The sequence below is a fragment of the Ascidia mentula genome, chromosome 3 (genome assembly GCF_947561715.1).
Source record: "Ascidia mentula chromosome 3, kaAscMent1.1, whole genome shotgun sequence".
Classification (NCBI taxonomy): domain Eukaryota; kingdom Metazoa; phylum Chordata; class Ascidiacea; order Phlebobranchia; family Ascidiidae; genus Ascidia; species Ascidia mentula.
In genome coordinates this window covers 14,686,618-14,706,856 of record NC_138568.1, presented here as the reverse complement: position 1 = coordinate 14,706,856, position 20,239 = coordinate 14,686,618, and the positions used below count along the sequence as shown (strand labels likewise).

Below are 20,239 nucleotides of genomic sequence, written 5' to 3'. Positions count from 1 at the left end.
TTTGAAGGCAAACACAGCAAATGACAGTCGTGCAACGATTTTGTACAGAGGTCACGACCAACGCGCCTACTGCGTGCATAATGCGTCATATCTGAAAAAACGGCTAGATTTAAAAAAAAACTGTTTTGACAGCTTATCTCCACATGCACTCTAGTTAACTTGTTGAAAATTTCAACTCACTTGAAGGCAAACACAGTAAATGACAGTCGTGCAACCACTTTTTACAGAGGTCACGACCAACGCGCCTACTGCGTGCATAATGCGTCATATTTGTAAAAACGGCTAGATTTAAACAAAAACTGTTTTGATAGCTCAACTGCATATGCACTCCAGTTAACTTGTTGAAAATTTCAACTCACTTGAAGGCAAACACAGTAAATGACAGTCGTGCAACCACTTTTTACAGAGGGTACAAACAACGCGCTTACTGCAGGCATTATGCGCCACGGTATTAAATACGTGGTTTAATATTCGAAAAATGACTAAACTTAAACAAAAACTGTTTTGACAGCTCAACTGCATATGTACTCTAGTTAACTTGTTGAAAATTTCAAGTCGTTCGAAGGCAAACACAGCAAATGACAGTCGTGCAACCACTTTTTACAGAGGGCACGACCAACGCGCCTACTGCACGCAAAATGCGTCATATTCGAAAAACAGCTAGACTTAAACAAAAACTGTTTCGACAGCTGATTTCCATGTGCACTCTAGTTAACTTGTTGAAAATTTCAAGTCGTTTAAAGGCAAACACAGCAAATGACAGTCGTGCAACAACTTTTTACAGAGGGCACGACCAACGCGCCTACTGCGCGCAACATGTGCCACGATATTAATTACGTGATGTAATAGTTGAAAAACCACTGGTCATAAACAAAAACTGTGTCGACAGTTCAACTGCATATGCACTCTAGTTAACTTGTTGAAAATTTCAAGTTATTTGAAGGTAAACACAACAAATGACAGTCGGGCAACCTCTTTGAACAGAGGTCACGAACAACGCGCTTACTGCACGCATCATGCGCCACGGTATCAAATACGTGGTTTAATATTCGAAAAACAGCTAGACTTAAACAAAAACTGTTTCGACAGCTCATTTCCTAATGCACTCTAGTTTCCATTCTGTCAAAGAAACAAATGATACTGAATTAAACATAAATTTCATTGCAACATCCGCTATGCCAACAGCAATGACAAAAGCTGACATACAAGAAGCCTTGCAAAAAGATGAGGTACTTCAGAAAGTTATTGAATTAACAATAAACAACAAATGGAAAGCAAATTTGGATGATCCAAACCTAAAACCATTTTTGTTGATCAGAAATGAACTGGTAGTAACAGAGGATGATCTCCTTCTAAAAGTTACAAAAATAGTTATTCCAAAAATGTTACAAAAGAAAGTCATTAAATTGGCACATGAAGGACACCAAGGAATTGTCAAAACCAAGAAACTCCTCTGAGAACACATATGGTTCCCTGGAATTGACAAAACAGTGGTAGAAACAGTCAAAGGTTGTATATACTGTCAAGCTGCTACAGTTACCAACAACTATGTGCAAATGTCAGAACTGCCAAAAAGTCCATGGAAAGAACTCAGTCTAGATTTTTCTGGTCCATTTCCATCAGGAGAATATCTTTTTGTATTAATTGATGAATATTCCAGATATCCAATTGTTGAAGTAATCAAGTCAACAAAAGCAACCTCAGTCATTCCAGTATGGAAAAGACATTTTCATGTTTTGGAATACCAGACATCCTAAAAACAGACAATGGTCCACCATTTACCAGCTATAAATTCAAGAATTTTGCAAAATAACTTGGATTTACTCATCGCAAAATCACTCTACATTGGCCAAAGGCAAATGCTGAAGCAGAAAGATTTATGAAAACTCTCAACAAAGCCGTAAGAATCATGAATGCTGAAACTAACTTGTGGAAAAGTAATCTACAGCAACTTCTGAGAAACTGCAGAGCTACACCTCATTTTCCTACACAAGTGAGCCCTGCAGAACTCCTAAAAATCACTATTCCTCATGTTGATGACATGAAACAAGACACACAACTTTGTGACAGAGATGAGAAAGCAAAACTGAAAATGTAGAAATATGCTGACAACCATTCACATGTAAAAGAATCACATTTTCAAATTGGCGATAAGGTTCTTTTGAAAGAAAAAAAAGAAGGCAAATTAATGCTTCCTGACAACCCAACACCATTCACTGTTACACACATAAAAGGCACAATGATCACAGTACAAAACAAACACAAAACAGTACATACAGATGATGAAAACATGTACGTACAGATCATGATCACCCATATTATACATATGACCATGATAACACAACAACTTGTGAAGGACACAGTGCACATGATTTTGTTGCGACCCAGTTCCTCGCTATCCTTCTCGAAATTGTAGACTCCCTCAATATCTGAGAGATGGTACTTGCATGTAAATGCTATTGTGCATGATTCATTCGCTTGTATATTGCAGTACTTCATTACCTATGCTGTATATTGCCATTCTTCACAATACGTACTTCAAACATCCTTTTATACTTTCATAAGAAGCCAGTGTACGATTGCCAAAGTACCTGTGTTATCCTGCCAATTTCTTGTCCGAATACCTCCCAGTATCTTCATATATTGAACCATGCCATTGTGTTACTTTGAAGCCAACCGCCATTGTGTATTATGTTAAATAACCTTGAACTTGTGATTTACCATCTATAACTTGGGGAGGAATGTACTGTTTACAAACTATCGAGTGTAACATGATCTCTATGTAAAGAATACGTCACGTGACCGGATAACCACATGCTAGGGATTCTATTCGAACGAGCAATAACGAAGTATCAAACTTACATCTGGTGTTATGTCTAGCCTTTAGTACAGAACTAGACAGAGGAACACTACAGGGGTGCACTGACCCGGACTGGGGCGTAGTACAAAATATAACACTGCCGTATATCTTACTCCTGCTCTACTGCATTATGTCTCTTCCTTTCTGAGACGTAATGGGAGACCTGAATCTTAAACTTGGCGGCAATTTTCGCTCCCTTAAACACGAATGGTTGAAGTGCAAATGTATCCGACGACAAAATGGAGACGTATTATTCTTTTGGCAAGACCTAAAGCTTTTGATCCGTATGAATCTCTTAATTTCACAAACATAATGTTCCTGTTGCCTAACTTTATTCCGACGTTTCGCCTGTTATCCAACAAGGATTCCCCAGGGTAATGATACAGCTAGAGCACACAGCTAACGCCAAAAAAACGTGCCTACACGAAAAAGGATAACGCTGACACCGCTTGTGAAATCACGTGATGTATAAACAATGGGCGGGAAACAACAGTCACAGTAAATTATTATAAAGCACCGGGAAGTAAACGCGCTGTCCCCTATCATTGACACAGTGATTGTTCTTGTGGATGTTGAGCGCTTCTAGGAAGAGGCGCTCTGTGTGATCCACCTCCTTTTCCAAAACCTTAGCCTTGTCGAAGGCGATCTGATGACCTTCTATGGCAGCATGCTTGGCCAACGCTGTCTTATTTGCGTCTTTCTATGCAACGTCGCGGCGGTGCTCCTTAATTCTGGTTTTCAAGGCTCTTCCGGTTTCCCCGATGTAGACACCCTCGCACTCTCCACATGGAATTGAATAAACCACTCCTTTTAGGTTCCGAGACCTCAATGACAATGGGGTGCGACACCAAACTGCGGAGAGTTGTATGGGGTCCAATGTATACTTTAATCCCATACTCTGTCAGCATCCGTTGAAAAGTCTCGGTGAGTGTCTAATACTGCCAGAAACTATCGTGTAGCCTTTTTTAACGCCCACCTGCAAGAATCTTGGGTGTAATTTATGTTTAGGTGTATAAAATCTGATACTGCCAGAAACTACAGTGCAGCCTTTTTTAACGTCCACCTGCAAGAATCTCCGGTGTAATTGATGGGTCAGGACGCGTCGTAATTACCTCTATTCACCCGAATGATCACAAGGTGACGTCAGTTGCGTCACCCCATGTAGAGTACAAAGTTACATCACAATTGCTTGTTACAATTTAAATTCGCTCCATTGCGTTTGCGAAGCAAATAACTTTCTGGCCTAAATGGGACTTAACAAAAATTTCGGGTACGGGCAGTTTACAAGTTTTTTTCTGAGAAAAGTAAGCGGTCGTTCCCATGTGCAACTCTGTGAAGTTATATGTAGGTTGTGGCAGCTAATGAACCTGTCCACATTTTCTTGCAACACAATATTATTGAAACGAAAAACCACAAAATTCTTTGTTTGGTTTGTAGGAACAGAATTCACGTCCACAAGTGATGTTGGGTTTTAAAACCAAGGGTTTCGTAGCCGACAAGCGAACGGAGAATATTATTCAATGGAAGATCACACCATCCCAAACATATATTCAAACCCAGTGTACATGGGGGGCTGTTATGATGCACCCCCTCATTGGAGAGCCGGAAGATTACCAGACAAGCCCCAAACGACTACAGAGGAAATGCGCTATGTCTGAATTCCCACCAAAAAGCACCAAAAGAATGATTGAAACTGCGAGAAATTGGGAGGAAAGGTTTTGGCCTGAGAACCAACAAGAAGAAACCAAAATTGCCGATCCATCGGTATATTGGGCTACATCCTTTCCCCGCATGGAGCCAAACGCCAAAGTGACATTTAAAAAGCCCCGGACACTACAGAGCTGGCTTACTGCTTTCAGGTCTATTGCAACCCGTTCCCACACAGGGCCAGGGTGTTCAAAACCATGCCGGAAATGTGGCCTATGCGGACATCTCAAAGGCTTTAACAGCATGGTAGACGAAGTTCACCAGGTTGAAACACCATCTGGTGCAATCAAGCTCCATTACCAATTGGATTGTGCAAGCTATAGAATAGATACGACGATTTGTAGTGTATGTCATGAAAAATACGAAGGACAAACAAAGAATAAGTTCACCACCAGGTGAAACAAGCACAGACAAATGAGGAGAACATTCAACATCGATAAAGCGGGAGACGAGAGTGCGCTACTCCGTCATTTTCAGGCACATCACCCAAGTTTTACCAAAGACCTGACTTGGCTACATGCTACTCTGTGGTGTTTCTTGAACAACCCCCTATGGAGCATTTGGTCATTTGTGAAAACAAATGTCAAAACGTTTTAAACGCATGAATTAATATACAAAAAATGGTACTACCTGCGATCCCGTGATACGTCCAACGTTTTTATCTACACATGCAACGCATGCTAGCGGCCGCGGTGCTACACCACGCAAGTAGGTCACCAGACATTGCTAGTCAGAGTGACTTGGAGGTTACCACCAGTAGCCTATTTGTTCGGCCAGTTTTTAGCATTCTTTTGAGCATTTTACTTTTGTTTTCCGTTTCATTTTAGAACTGAGAATGCTTTTAGCGAAACGTGTATTCTTTACAATCAATGCGTTTGACACAAAGTTATTTCATATTGTAACTTTACAAACGTGTAGTTTCCACCTGTGTCACGCACAACAAGTGGTGTTAGAAAAAGGTAGATTTAAGAACGTATGTATTGAATATTGTTTGTTCAAATTTTGTGCACAAATTTGGGGGCCAACAGTTTTGTGGCGCCACAAGTTAATGTGCCGGCGACAAGTTGAATGTTTATACTAATGACACAGAAGTTTGGTTCTGATCCATTCCAACATTGCATGGATTTGATAACAATTATTCGAAAAAATACCGAAATGGAACCAGCACACAGTCAGTTTTATCGCTCGTCTGATGGTCTGCTCTGCCTTTTTCATCGTGAGTTCGCAAACCTAGACACATCAAAACCCATACAGCGATTGGTAAGACTTATGAAAGAGTTTGATGACATTGAAACTTACTAGAATGGTTAAAGTGAACAGAGTGATAATGCGCACTCACGCAAAAAGATGCATCTTCCTTATCGTTCGGTCGACATGCGGTTATTACATTTTCTAACTCAGAGCATTACACAGGTTTGTAATAGAAAATTGTTTCTGCAAAGATGAAGATAATGTATTCATACAGAACGACAAATAAGTTTAACATTTTTATTTGTCGTCTTTAAACTTTTTTATGAGCTTGGCTAAAATATTGTTCAGCAAGTCAAAATTTCGGCCGAGAAAAAGATTCAAGCGCTTGACTGAGCACCGGTCATGCGTGGAGTGTTGTGCTGCAACAAAAACGACAACTTGTGGTCTTAATGTTGGTTTGATGGATTTTATTTTTGTAACATTGTAGGGAAGATTAACGTTTTAGTATAAACCACGTTTAACAAAATCACAAATTTCGGCATTGAATGTTGCGGAGCATTTAACGCATTTTTTGCATGTATTCTTTCGTGTCAAAATTTGGTGATAGTTTTTGTTGTTCATGATGTAATTGGTATTGTTGTATAAAAGTAACAGTCGATTATTCCCATGTTTACTAGATAGATATAGTTTGTTGCAGAGTGGTTCATCAATTAATAGTCGTCTTTGTTTGGTGTTGCACTTTATTCACCGTTGATCTATTGTTGTAACATCGCCACAAAAGTTTGTTTTCTTTGGCTGCAAACCAAACAAAGAATTTCGCGTTTTTTTGTTTTATAAATATTGTATTGCAAGAAAATGTGGGCATGTCTCATTGGCTGCCACAACCTACATAGCTTAACATAGTTGCACATGGGAACGACCGCTTGTAAACGCCGACCAGAAAAAAGGAAGAAAATCCCCTCTTCACATGCTAAACTTTCTCATTTCAGCAATTTTAGTATTTGGATTGTGGTCTTGGTGACAGCGAAACATACTAATGCATTACTTTTCTCAGACAAAATTTGTAAACCGCCCGCACCCGAACATTTTTGTTTAAGTCCCATTTAGGCCAGAAAGCTACGCAAAGGCAATGGAGCGAATATAAATTGTAACAAGCAGTTGCGATGTAACTACGTATTCGACATCGGGTGACGTAACTGACGTCGCCATGTGATCATTCGTGTGAATAAAATGTAATTACGACGTAAATGTATCCTAACCCATCAATTAAACCCGAGATTCTTGCAGGTGGGCGTTATATAAGGCTACACGATAGTTTTTCGCAGTATAAGATTTTATGCACCCAACCTATTGGATAAACAAAATGTTCATTGCACGCACAAAAGTAAAAGTTTGTATGTTATGTGGTTTTCGTTTACCGGCACACAACTTCAAATTTCTTTGTTGCTTGCTTGGCATGTGTTCGCGACGCGCGTTAGGTGACACGGTCCACTAAAAACCAAGCTAGCGGAAAAAAAATTCGGTAAAGCTGTAGGTGCACGCTAAACTTTTTTTTCGTATAACGCCACAGATACAGGGTGAAACCATTTTGATCGCTGTTCACTAGGAGTCGTACTATGTGCACCGTGACCATACGGTTGGTTTGTGCAAGGCAGGCAGCTCGAAGCAAAGTTTTATGTTTGGTCGTAATTTTTTCATATCTTTTTCATAATTTTCTTTTTTTAGTAGGTCTTTTGATGTTATTTAATTGTGCCAAGTGTAAAGTTTCACACAATTGCACATCACTATGTGATGCACAGTAAATGCATAGAAGTTACACGTATATATCGTATATGATGTACAATATTTGTTCATTGTTCAGATTTCGTGTCATCATGTCACAATGCTGCTGGTAACGATTGGCTGAAAGTGTATTGGTTTACCTAATAGTTTTTTAATAAATCGATTGTAGCGGTAAATCCTTTTTAAGGAAAGGCTATAAGAAGAAATAGCCTAGGAATATTAGTATCAAGCACCCAAAAACAAAAATGCATGATTAGGCGAAGAAAAACGCCTGAAACTAACTGTAACTAGCGCGTCTGTTTATCCGTCTACTAAGTCGTTCAGAATACCGTTTTTATGATACACTGACCCAATGATCACCGTATTGTGTTTGCAGATTAGCAAGAGAATTTTAAATTACTTTAGCAAACAAAGCGGGAAAGCCGAATGTCTTACCCAAAATCTCCCCCACGGGCACCAATCCGTATTTCAGGTTTGTTTTTTTCACAAAACAGCACAGTATATAACGTGCGTGGAATTAGGGATGTGACGACACAAAAAAGATTCGGAATCTGCCGAATACGTGTACTTTCTGCCAATATTTAGTCGAACCCTGACCGATTTCGAATCCAAATATTTAATGAAGTCGTGAATTCACATATTGATGTTCAAAATGCACACGAACTTTTTTAAATTTTCAGACATAGATATAATATAATGTCCTTGTTCGTGCGCTAAATTGACCATTGTTTGTTTCGTACTATTCAATTTTCGTGCACAAATTCTAACGGCGATGTGCAATTTCAAGTTTGGTTGTGCAGATTAGAGAAAAATTCATTGAATATAAAGTTTGTGGACAATATTTGGATTCGGTGCCAACATTCGTATTCAGTTGAATAATGAAAAATACTAAGTGTTCGTATATTCTGTTTCGGTCCGGCACATTCCTACCAACAATACGGTTAGTCTTTAGGAATGTGTTATATATTATTACTATTCGCCCATTGACTTACTTTATTTTAATTTACAAATCACGTTAGTACGTCAATTTTCCAAATATTGGAAGGGTGTCAAAACTTGTGGCGTTGATCAGTGACTTTTTTAGGATTTGACTATAGAGGGGGTCAGATAAGTATAAAAAGAAGGTAGCCATTTAAAATCACTTTGCAAGGAATCTTTCTTTACTAAGTCAATAGGCGTTGCCCAATGGCCTATGGTTGGTCATCGGTGTAATAATTCATCATATTGTACGCGTACCTTAGTTAGATAACGTGCGTGCGCCTTATTATAGAACATGTACGTTATTTGAAGCCTAGCCAGCAGTGTCAAATTCCGCATAAGAGCGACATCGTGAGGAATAATAAGGTACGCGCGCGTTAATAAGCAGCAGGTTCGCTATTAGTGTACATGCCCCTTAATAGGATACATTTCATGGACAATCGTGTCATAAGTCAAACTCATGTAACATGCTCGTAACTCAGTAACGTGCGCGCATTTTAAGTTGGCCGATAGTATCATAATCTTAGGTAAAATTCCTTGTACTGACATGCTCTTGTTTTCTGCTTTCACTTTTGCAAATATCACTCATGTATCCATCTAGTAGCAGCATCCTCAAATGTTACCGCAACTGCTTAAAAATATAAGTGTTTGATTACAGGCCCAAATGTACCATGGCCGCACACAAATTTGTAAGTACTAGAAACGTATTTTTCAAATATTTATCCTCTTTCAAAATTGTCCTCTTTTCAGCGCGTACTTTAATTCCAAATGATGTCGCTCTTATTTCGGATTTAGACACTGTTGGCCAGGCTTTAAATAAAGCACGCGTTCGTTAATAAGGCACACGCACGTTATCTAAGGTACGCGTACAATATGACGAATTATGACAATGATGGCCAACCATAATAGCCCTCACGAAAACGCTAATTGGTACTCCCTAATATAAATTCAAAGACCGATTTACTGCTACTTTTTTGCAAAGGTATAGATATAGAAAGTTGTTCCAGCCAAAATGAAGATGATGTATCCATTGTGGACGACAAGTGAGTTAAAAAAATGTTTCTCTTCTTCTTTACGAGCTTTGCTAAAATGTTGTTCATCAAGTCAAAATTTTGACCTCAAGCGCATGACTGATCACCGGTCATGCGTGGAGTGTTGTGCTGTAGAAAAAAATAACAAATTGTGGTCTTAGTGTTGTTTAGATTGATTTTATTTCCGTAAAATTACATTGAAGATTAACGTTTTAGCATAAACCACGTTTAACAAAATTAAAAATTTTGACATTGATTGTTGCGGAGCTTTCGAGTATTTTTACATGTATAGTCTATCGTGTCAAAATTTGGTGATAGTTTTTGTTGGTAATAATGTAATTGGTGTTGTTATATTGCGGTAACAGTCGATTATTCCCATGTTTACTGGATAAATATAGTTCGTTGCAGAGTGGTTCATCAATTAATAGTCGTCTTTGTTAGGTGTTGTACTTTATTCACCGTTGATCTATTTTTGCAACATTGCTACAAAACTGGATTCTGTTGTCACAAACCAAACAAAGAATTTCGCGGTTATTCGTTTCATTAATATTGTGTTACAAGAAAATGTGGACATGGCTTATTGGCTGCCACTACCTACATAGCTTCACAGAGTTGCAAATGGGAACGACCGCTTGTAAACGCCGACATAAAAAAAGGAGAAAATCTCCTCCTCACATGCTAAACTTTCTCATTTCAGCATTTTTATTATTTGTGTTGTGGTCTTGGTGACAGTGAATTTTCCATTTTGGGGGACAAGGTCTTGCGCATAATACAAAACAAACGATTCCATTCCGAAATAATAAATGGTAACGTGGTGATGCAAACCTTTCTCAGAGAAAATTTGTAAACTGCCCACACCCGAACAAGTCCCATTACGACCAGAAAGTGACTTGCTACGCAAACGCAATGAAGCGAATTTAAATTGTAACAAGCAGTTGTGATGTAATACGTAGTCTATCCTATCAAGTAAGCTTGAGAATCTTACAGATGGGCGTTATATAACGCTATATGATTGATAATGGCAGTATCAGATGCACCCAACCTATTAAACATAAACAAAATTCTCATTGCACGGACAAAAGTTTTCATTTTATGGTTTTCGTTTACCGGCAAACAACTTCTAATTTCTTTGTTGCTTGCTTGGCATGTGTTCGCGACGCGCGTTAGGTGATACGCTCCACTAACAACCAAGTGACCGGAAAAAATCCACTGTCCAAACATTTTACGCATAAACAAGCTTTGTGTGGACACTAAAACCTTTTGTCGTGTAACGCCACAGACACACTGTCTCAATTGCTATAATAATAATAATCCTAATATGTTTCGCGCGATATAAAATGAGAGGCAGACATTACGTTTTATGTTGTTGATCCATCAACAATGTCGCACAGGATACTGTTTTATTAATATATACCCATTTATTACCGTACTGTGTTTACATTTTTGCAAAAACAATTTAAATTTAAAACTATTTTTACCAATAAAGCGGACAAGGTCGAATGTCTTACCCAAATTCTCCTCCGACAAGAATCCAACCCCGAACACCGTCCATTTCAGGTTTGCTTGTTTGTTTCACAAAGTAGTACAGTGTATGACGTGTTAGGAATAAGGGTTGTGACGACACAGAAAATATTCACATTCTGCTGAATATGAATAAGGTACCTGCTGCTAGAAAGATCCACTTATAGCCATATTTCTTAATATATAAGAAAACTTTAGTTCCTTTTTGTCGCGATACATAATATATGCCTATTGTCGTTTACAACTTTGGGACAATTTCCTTCTTTAACAAAATTGTTATACAAGTAAACCCATTCATTTCCGGCATATTATAAATTCAGATAATTTTTCAATCACCAAAATTTAAAGTTTTTGTCAATAGAAACAACAAGTTTATTAGGATGATATAAGGGTATACGAACTGAATTCTCTTGATTTGGCACTCTTTTGTAGTCGTCGTGTTGCGGCATTGTTCCTGGGGCATCGTCGTGTTGATAATGACTTGTGAACATATCTGTTGAGACATTCTTTGATGGCGTTAAAGCGATTAAATCAGTTTTTTAGGCATAATCTCGGATGTAACATAGTGGCAAGTAGTTTCATCGGCTTGTTAAAACTTGGAAATCTTTCATACAAAACAACAAAATTTGGGGCCTTATTAACAACGTGAGCAGGTTTTAAGGCTGGAAAAAAATTTTGTTTTAAACGGACAATACATCAAAATTAAACAGAAAATCTATCTCACAGTTTTATAGATGTTTAATATCAACCTATTCAACGTTTGCTTAGTTATAGACTAACGTTGGTTAGGTGGACCTTGATACGTGCAGGTACCTCACCTGCTGCCAATATTCAGTCGAACACGGGACGAATCCGACTATTGGGTAACTTCATGAATTTAAATATTGGTCCAAAAACTGTTTCGCGGCGTCACCATTTGACCACTTTATCGCCACCAATCACAAATATGCTAATTGCAATTCCTTCAAATAAATTCAAAACCGTTTTACTGCGCTTATTTGCCAATTTGTAGATATAGAAAACAGTTTGAGCGAAGAAGATGAAGATCGTGAATCCATTCAGGACGAAAGGTTATTTTGAAATATTTACACTTTTTGGTCGTTGCGTACCTGGCATTGCAGCATAAACGATCGATACATTGCAGCTGTGACACAAGTGCTGAAACAAAGAAAAAACAAATTGTGGTCTTAGTGTTGTTCAGGTGGATTTTATTTTCGTAACATTAGATTGAAGATTAACGTTTTATTATCAACCAAGTTTAACAAAATTAAAAATTTTGCATTTATTGTTGCGGAGCCTAGTTTTTGTTGATGATGGTGATGTAATTGGTGTTGTTATATTACAGTAACAGTCGATTATTCTCATGTTTACTGGATAAATATAGTTCGTTTGAGAGTGGTTCACTAATAAATAGTCGTCTTTGATAGGTGTTGTACTTTATTCACCGTTGATCTGTTGTTGCAACATTGCTACAAAACTGGATTCTGTGGTTACAAACCAAACAAAGAATTTCGCGGTTATTCGTTTCATTAATATTGTGTTACAAGAAAATGTGGACATGCCTTATTGGCTGCCACTACCTACATAGCTTCACAGAGTTGCAAATGGGAACGACCGCTTGTAAACTCCGACATAAAAAAGGAGAAAATCTCCTCCCCACATGCTAAACTTTCTCATTTCAGCAATTTTTATTATTTGTGTTGTGGTCTTGGTGACAGCGAATTTTCCATTTTTGGGGACAAGGTTTTGCGCATAATACAAAACAAAAGATTCCAATTCGAAATAATAAATGGCAACGTAGTGATGCGTTACTTTTCTCAGAGAAAATTTGAAAGCTGCCCGCACCCGAACATTTTTGTCAAGTCCCATTAAGACCAGAAAGTGACATGTTACGCAAACGCAATGGAGCGAATTTAAATTGCAACAAGCAGTAGTGATGTATGCAGTCTATCCTATCAAGTACGCTTAAGAATCTTACAGATGGGCGTTATATAACGCTATATGATTGATAATGGCAGTATCAGATTTTATGCACCCAACCTATTAAACGTAAACAAAATTCTTATTGCACGGACAAAAGTTTTCATTTTATGGTTTTCGTTTACCGGCACACAACTTCTAATTTCTTTGTTGCTTGCTTGGCATGTTTTTGCGACGCGCGTTAGGTGATACGCTCCACTAACAACCAAGCGACCGGAAAAAATCCACTGTCCAAACATTCCACGCATAAACAAGCTATGTGTGGACACCAAAACCTTTTGTCGTGTAACGCCACAGACACACTGTCTTAATCGCTATAATAATAATCCTAATATGTTATGCGCGATATAAAATGAAAGGCAGACATTACGTTGTATATTGTTGATCATCAACAATGTCGCACAGGATACTGTTTTTTTAATACATACCCATTTATTACCGTACTGTGTTTACATATTTTCAAAACAAATTTAAATTTCAAACTATTTTTTACCAATAAAGCGGACAAGGTCGAATGTCTTACCCAAATTCTCCTCCGACAAGAATCCAACCCCGAACACCGTCCATTTCAGGTTTGCTTGTTTGTTTTACAAAGTAGTACAGTGTATGACGTGTTAGGATTAAGGATTGTGACGACACAAAAAAAAATTCACATTCTGCTGAATATGAATAAGGTCCCTGCTGGTAAAAAGATCCACTTAAGAAAACGTCATTTCCTTTTTGTCCCGTTACATAATATATGCCTATTGTCGTTTACAACTTTGGGACAATTTCCTTCTTTAACAAAATTGTTATGGTCAATACAAGTAAACCCATTCATTTCCGGCATATTATTTATTCAGATTATTTTTTAGTCACCGAAATTTTTAATTTTTGTCAATAGAAACAACAAGTTTATTAGGATGATATAAGGGTATACGAACTGAATTCTCTTGATTTGGCACTTTTGGCATCGTTCCTGGGGCATTGTCGTGTTGATAATGACTTGTGAACATCTATGTTAAGCCATTCTTTGATGGCGTTAAAGCGATTAAATCAGCTTCTTTAGGCATAATCTGGAATGTAACATAGTGGCAAGTAGTTTTATTGGCTTGTTGAAACTTGGAAAATGTTTATACAAAACAACAAAATTTGGGGCCTTATTAACAACGTGAGCAGGTTATAAGGCACGAAAAATGTTTTGTTTCAAGCGGACAATACATCAAAATTAAACAGAAAATCTATCTCACCGTTTGATAGATGTTTAATATCAACCTATTCAACGTTTGCTTAGTTATAGGCAAACGTTGGTTAGGTGGGTCTTGATACCTGCAGGTACCTCACCTGCTGCCAATATTCAGTCGAACATGGAACGAATCCGACTATTGGGTAACTTCATGAATTTAAATATTGGTCCAAAAACTGTTTTGTGGCGTCACCATTTGACCACTTTATCGCCATCAATCACAAATACGCTAATTGCAATTCCTTCAAATAAAATCAAAACTGTTTTACTGCGCTTATTTGCCAATTTGTAGATATAGAAAACAGTTTCAGCGAAGAAGAAGAAGATCGTGAATCCATTCAGGACAGAAGGTAATTTTGAAATATTTACACTTTTCGGTCTTTGCGTACTTCACATTTCAGCATAAACGATCGATACATTGCGGCTGTGACACAAGATCGTCTGAGGGTCAAAATTTTCTCACAACACGGGACCAATGTATCTTTCTTGTGCCCTGAAATGCGTGAGATTCCCAATGTAAACTGTACTGATGATGAAGGACGGACTGCCCTAAGAATTGCAATCAACAACCGATCAGTCAAAGCTTGCAAACTACTTCTAAATATGAAGGTTAGAACTGGACATATATGTGTAAACCACAATCACTGGTGTCTACATTTTGGGCTTAACACAGGTAAAATTAGGTTGCGCACTTTTCCATGCCATCAAGCAAGATTTCGTGCAAGGGGTCAGGGTAATTTTGGAACACGAAGCAAACCTCCAAGTTCAGTCTCCTACACTTCCATCCAGCGATTATTATTTTCCTGGATTCACCCCGGTTGTCCTTGCTGCGCATTGCAACAATTACAGCATTCTAAAACTTCTCCTCGACAATGGATACAACTTGGAGGTAGGAGCAAGTCCTAAATCTGTTTAGATTACAAGGCACTCAAAGTTATGGGCACTTCTGCTCCAGTACAGCCAAGCTGGCAATGTCGTCTGTTGGTTTCTAAAGTCTGTCCTTATTTTGGGTCTCTAAAAATGTGAACGTCTTTTCATCCATTTCATGTCCTCGTTTGTGATTTATTGTCCTTATTTTAGGCATTTCTAGGCTGCTTGGTTGCCATATTCTCAACACGTTTTAGCCCAAACCATGTTAAATGCAACCATTTTTCGTTTCCGTCGTCATTATTCTATGTTGGAGATCAAAACATTCCTATTTATGACACAACAGCACTGATTTCGGACTGGTTTGATCCGAACATTACAAGACGTCTTTTAACATGGGATTTTTGCTTGATCGTAGGAAATGTTCACATCTGACGGGGTGTTCTGGGAATCAGCAAATGAAAAAAAAATTATGTGCCAAGCAAAATCATGTCCAGCCTGTATTACAGTACTCGCTGAGGTAAGGTCAGTGATAAATCTTTTCAAGTAAAATTTTGGTAGTTTTACTTAAAGTTAATGTGCCAGCGACAAATTGACTCTTTATGCTACCAACACAGAAGTTTGGCTCTGATCCATTCCAACACTGCATGGATTTGATAACAACAATACGAAAAAATACCGAAATGGAACCCGCACACAGTCAGTTTTATGCCGATTTAGAACGTGAAGTTGAAAGTTACATGTGCGCTCTTTTAGATGAGGTAAGCTTCCGTTTGTTTGTAACGTAAAACTAATTTCAACTTCATGTAAAAATAATTTTACAACTGTTACGTTTACATGTTTATGTAACATGGACATTGAACATTTACACATATCATGAACATTGATCACAAATAACCAAATTACGTCATGAAAGTTCGCGACCTCTCAAATTCGACTTGTACTGCGGTAAACAGGGATGCGCATTCGTTGTTCACCTCATCTCTTAATTTATGCTAGAATTTTGTTTTTTGTACATCTCGCACGCCATGCGCACGCGATATATTATTAGTTAACCTCGTGATCTCATAACTTGCTGTTTCGATTCAATAAAATCGCGTTACCATAATCTAATAAATGATAAAGTAACTTTGTATCAGGTTTGCAATTGAAAGCAGGTAAGGAAACACAACGGTTAGAACTCACGCGTGGCCTTGTTTCAAATGAATTAGTCAATAGGATTTCGTTATTTATGGTTAATTAATATTGTTAATACACAGCGCTAAGTTAACAACATTTGGCATATAGGTCGCAACATTGAAAAGCATTTTGCGGTTTGAGAACTTTTCAGGAAAAGTTTTGGTCTTGTTCGTCTAGTGAGGGTGGGAGCGATTCTTTGCAGGAAAGACGTGACCAGGCGCAGAATTATGTTTCTGAAATCGAGCGTTTAAATAATGAATTGGCTTCTTTGAAAACTCATAATAATCAGCATTTACTCGCTTTGGAAAAAACTCGTTTGATGACGCGGGATATGGATGAACAGTTGCGCAATGATACTAAAGCGCATAAGGCGGCTCAAGTTGATAAGGATGCCTAGTTAAATGCAGTTCAAAATGTTGTTGTTATTTAAATGTTAAAGCGTCATTTAGATATTAAAATTGTAACCGGAACAAGTGCTTATCTCCGCAAGGAAATTCTTCTTGCACAGATTCGCTCGTCTAAAGGTCTGCTCTGCCTTTTTCAATATGAAGTCGCAAACCTGGACACATCAAAACCCATAGAAGAATTGGGAAAAGTTGTCAAAGTGTTTGATGACATTGAAAGTCACCAGAATGGCCAAAGTGAACAGAGTGATAATGCGCACTCACGCAAAAAGATGCAACTTCTTAATCGTTCGATCGACATGCGGTTATTAAATTTTGTAACTCATAGCAATACACAGGTCTGTAACCAATTCCATCCTAGCGTTTTAATTTATGAATCAAAACAAATGTTTTTTTCCAGCAATGCATCGATTACATGAACTACAAGGGGGCAAAGTATATGCACCAAGGAAATATGATTAAATGGGTTTTGATCAACTTTTTCGTCGGATTGCTATTTCCTATTCTATCTCTGTTTTATTTGACTGTCCCAAATATTTGGATTGGAAGTAAGCAGTTCATATTATTGTTAAGATACGGACAAATATATTTATTTTACTTGATCCTTCTGAAAACTATTACAGAGCTTATAAAACAACCAGCAGTGGCATTTGCTTGTCACCTTATGTCGGATTTATCCTTTGTTGTTTTGATGGTCATCAACGTCGCAACACGATCTGTTGAAAACGATTATCTGGGTATGCTGAGGAAATCGCACTTTTCCGCCATGTTGTCGCTTTTATAATTAGTTAACACGTGGTAAACATTTTTAGGATCTTCTCCTACTCTAGTTCAATGGTTGATGCTCTTGTGGATAATCGGAAAATGGAGTCAAGAATTTGTTGAATTAAAAATACACGGCCCTTCCAAATACTTTTCGGACTGGTGGAACATAAATGATATCACACAACTTACATTGCTAAGCACCAGCGCCATATTGAGGCAAGATTTTACTTACACAGATGCGCGACGACTGAAGAGCGCTGACAAACTATTTGCACTCAACTAAAGATATAAACCTATTTTTGGCATAATTACCGGCAGCCTATACACCAATTTAATGGTATATACTGCATAACAGTGCATTTTGAGTTTTTAACTCACCTTTTTGCCGTTAAGTTTCCCTATTGCGAACGCATCGTGTGTTTAATAATATAACAACATTTATATTAGGAACATAAATCACGGATTTACCCATAATTTTGAGAATAAAAAGACTGGTTCATGTTGTCATTAACATTGTTATGTTTGAAAAACGTTTCGACAAAAACTTATGCCATCATCAGTTTGAATGACGCGACTGGTGTAGCTCCATCATTATAAGGAGCTAACCTGACCGACGTCACAGATAAGGCTCGCGCGGGTGGTGACGTCATTTTGTTAACGGCCACACACCACTAGAGGCGGAAAATGCGCCTTGAACGACATAAAACGCTAAAAAAACACATTGAACATTAAAACAAAATAGTGGTGCAGAAGTGCCGTCCACATTAAGTTGTGGTTTTTGCTGTTGTATGAACAGCGACTTCATTAGCTGGAGACGATACCTGTCTCTCGCCAGAGAAAGGATTTGTGGCTCACTAAACCTAACCTTGTGAGTCGGGTGGTCAAGTAGGTGTTTGCACACTTCCGATTTTGGCGATCGTTTGTGTTCAGCGATCCGCGTGTACAAGTTTCGATATGTTTGTCCGATATAGGTTTGTCCACATGAACAGGTTAGCTTGTACACCACGGATGAGAGGTGCAGGGTCTTCTAGCGATCTTTAAATGGAAATTGCTGCGCAAGTTTGCATGTCTCAAGCATGAAACGCAAGATAGTTTACTTGTTGGTACAGCGGTCGACAAACCATGATAGTTCCCTACGAATTCGGTGGTTAGTAGGGCCTAGGTATGGTAACCTCATAACATAGAACTTGGTGCATCTCGAAACATGTACACGCGGATCGCAGAACACAAACGATCGCTAAAATCGGAGGTGTGCAAACACCTACTTGACCACCCAACTCGCAAGGTTGAGTTTAGTGAGCCACAAATCCTTGCTCTGGCGAGAGACAGGTATCGTCTCCTGCTGATGGAATCGATGTTCATACAACAGCAACAACCACAACTTAATGTGGAGGGCACTTCTGAACCACTATTTCTGTTTAATGTTTATTGTGTAATTTGCGTTTTACGTCGCTTACTGCGCATTTTCCGCCTCTATTGGTGTGTGGCCGATAACAAAATGACGTCACCAATCGTGGGAGCCTTATCTGTGACGTCGGTCAGGTTAGCTCCTTATAATGATGGAACTACACCAACCGCGTCATTCAAACTGATGATGGCATAAGTTTTTGCCGAAACGTTTTGCAAACATGACAATGTTAATAGCAATATGGGCCAGTCTTTTTGTTCTCAACAGTTATATTGTTAACTGCAATCCACAAATTCTTTTATATAAACAGGGCAGTGGATTTTTTTCAACACAACAATGATGTAAGCAAAACACCGAGATACGAGTGGAAACCAAACGAACTTAAACTTATTTCAGAGGCTCTGCTTTCTTGGGCTTATATCGTTGTGTGCCTTCGTGTTTTTAATTTGATCAGAACAATTCGTAGACTTGGTCCTCTGCAACTTTCGTTAGCCAGAATGGTAACCAACATCCTCGAATTCCTTTTTATATTCGCACTAGTCGTGGTTGCTTTTGCTCTAAGTCTCAGTGAGTTGTATTGGTATTATGGCACAAATCCTGGCAGACAACTGCTTTGTGTTGCAAATATTCTACTGCTTCGAATTGCAACAAAAGTGTTCTGTTTACTGATATCGGCAGTTCACTATGGTCACTGTATTGGACAATTTTTGGCTACCTTGACTTGTCTCTTATATCGCTTTCTGGTAAACACTTCGTAACTGAAGGGTTCGCTTGGTCGCTTGTGACTGTATATCACGTTGTTGTTCTCATTGTTTTGATCAACATGTTGATTGCCATGATGTCGCGAAGTTACGAACAGACGAGCGCCAACGCTGAAGTGGAATGGAAACTTCACCGGGCGGCAGTTTGGCTTCGATTTATTCGAAGGGAAAACGTTCTTCCTCCACCAATGAACATTATTCCGAACATTCGTGAACTGGTAAAATGGATAAGGGGAAAGTACCTTAAAACCAAGAGAGCACATAAAGTAAACAACGATGGAAATGAAAATCACCAAAGATCGAGAAATTACGTCATCAAAGTTATTCTGGAAAGATATAAATACAACAAAGGACTTGCAAAATAGACGATTGTACGCTTAAATGTAAAAATGCATATGATATCAAAAACATTTACCAAAAACAAGTATTTTTTTGAGTGTGACTACAACTTCTATTTAACAAGATTATTTTGTTAAAAATTTGCTAGCGTGTTTGACCCTGTGTAACCGCCGTGTGTAACTATTTTCCCTAACAAATTAAAAAATATATATAATCCATTTGGTTTTGGCTACTGGTCATT

At 38.3% G+C, this 20,239-nt stretch overlaps 1 pseudogene; it reads left to right on the top strand.

The window, feature by feature from the left end:
* Positions 1 to 1,175: 1,175 nt before the first annotated feature.
* On the top strand, positions 1,176 to 20,024 carry LOC145895701 (short transient receptor potential channel 4-like; annotated as a pseudogene).
* The last annotated feature ends 215 nt before the right edge of the window (positions 20,025 to 20,239 follow it).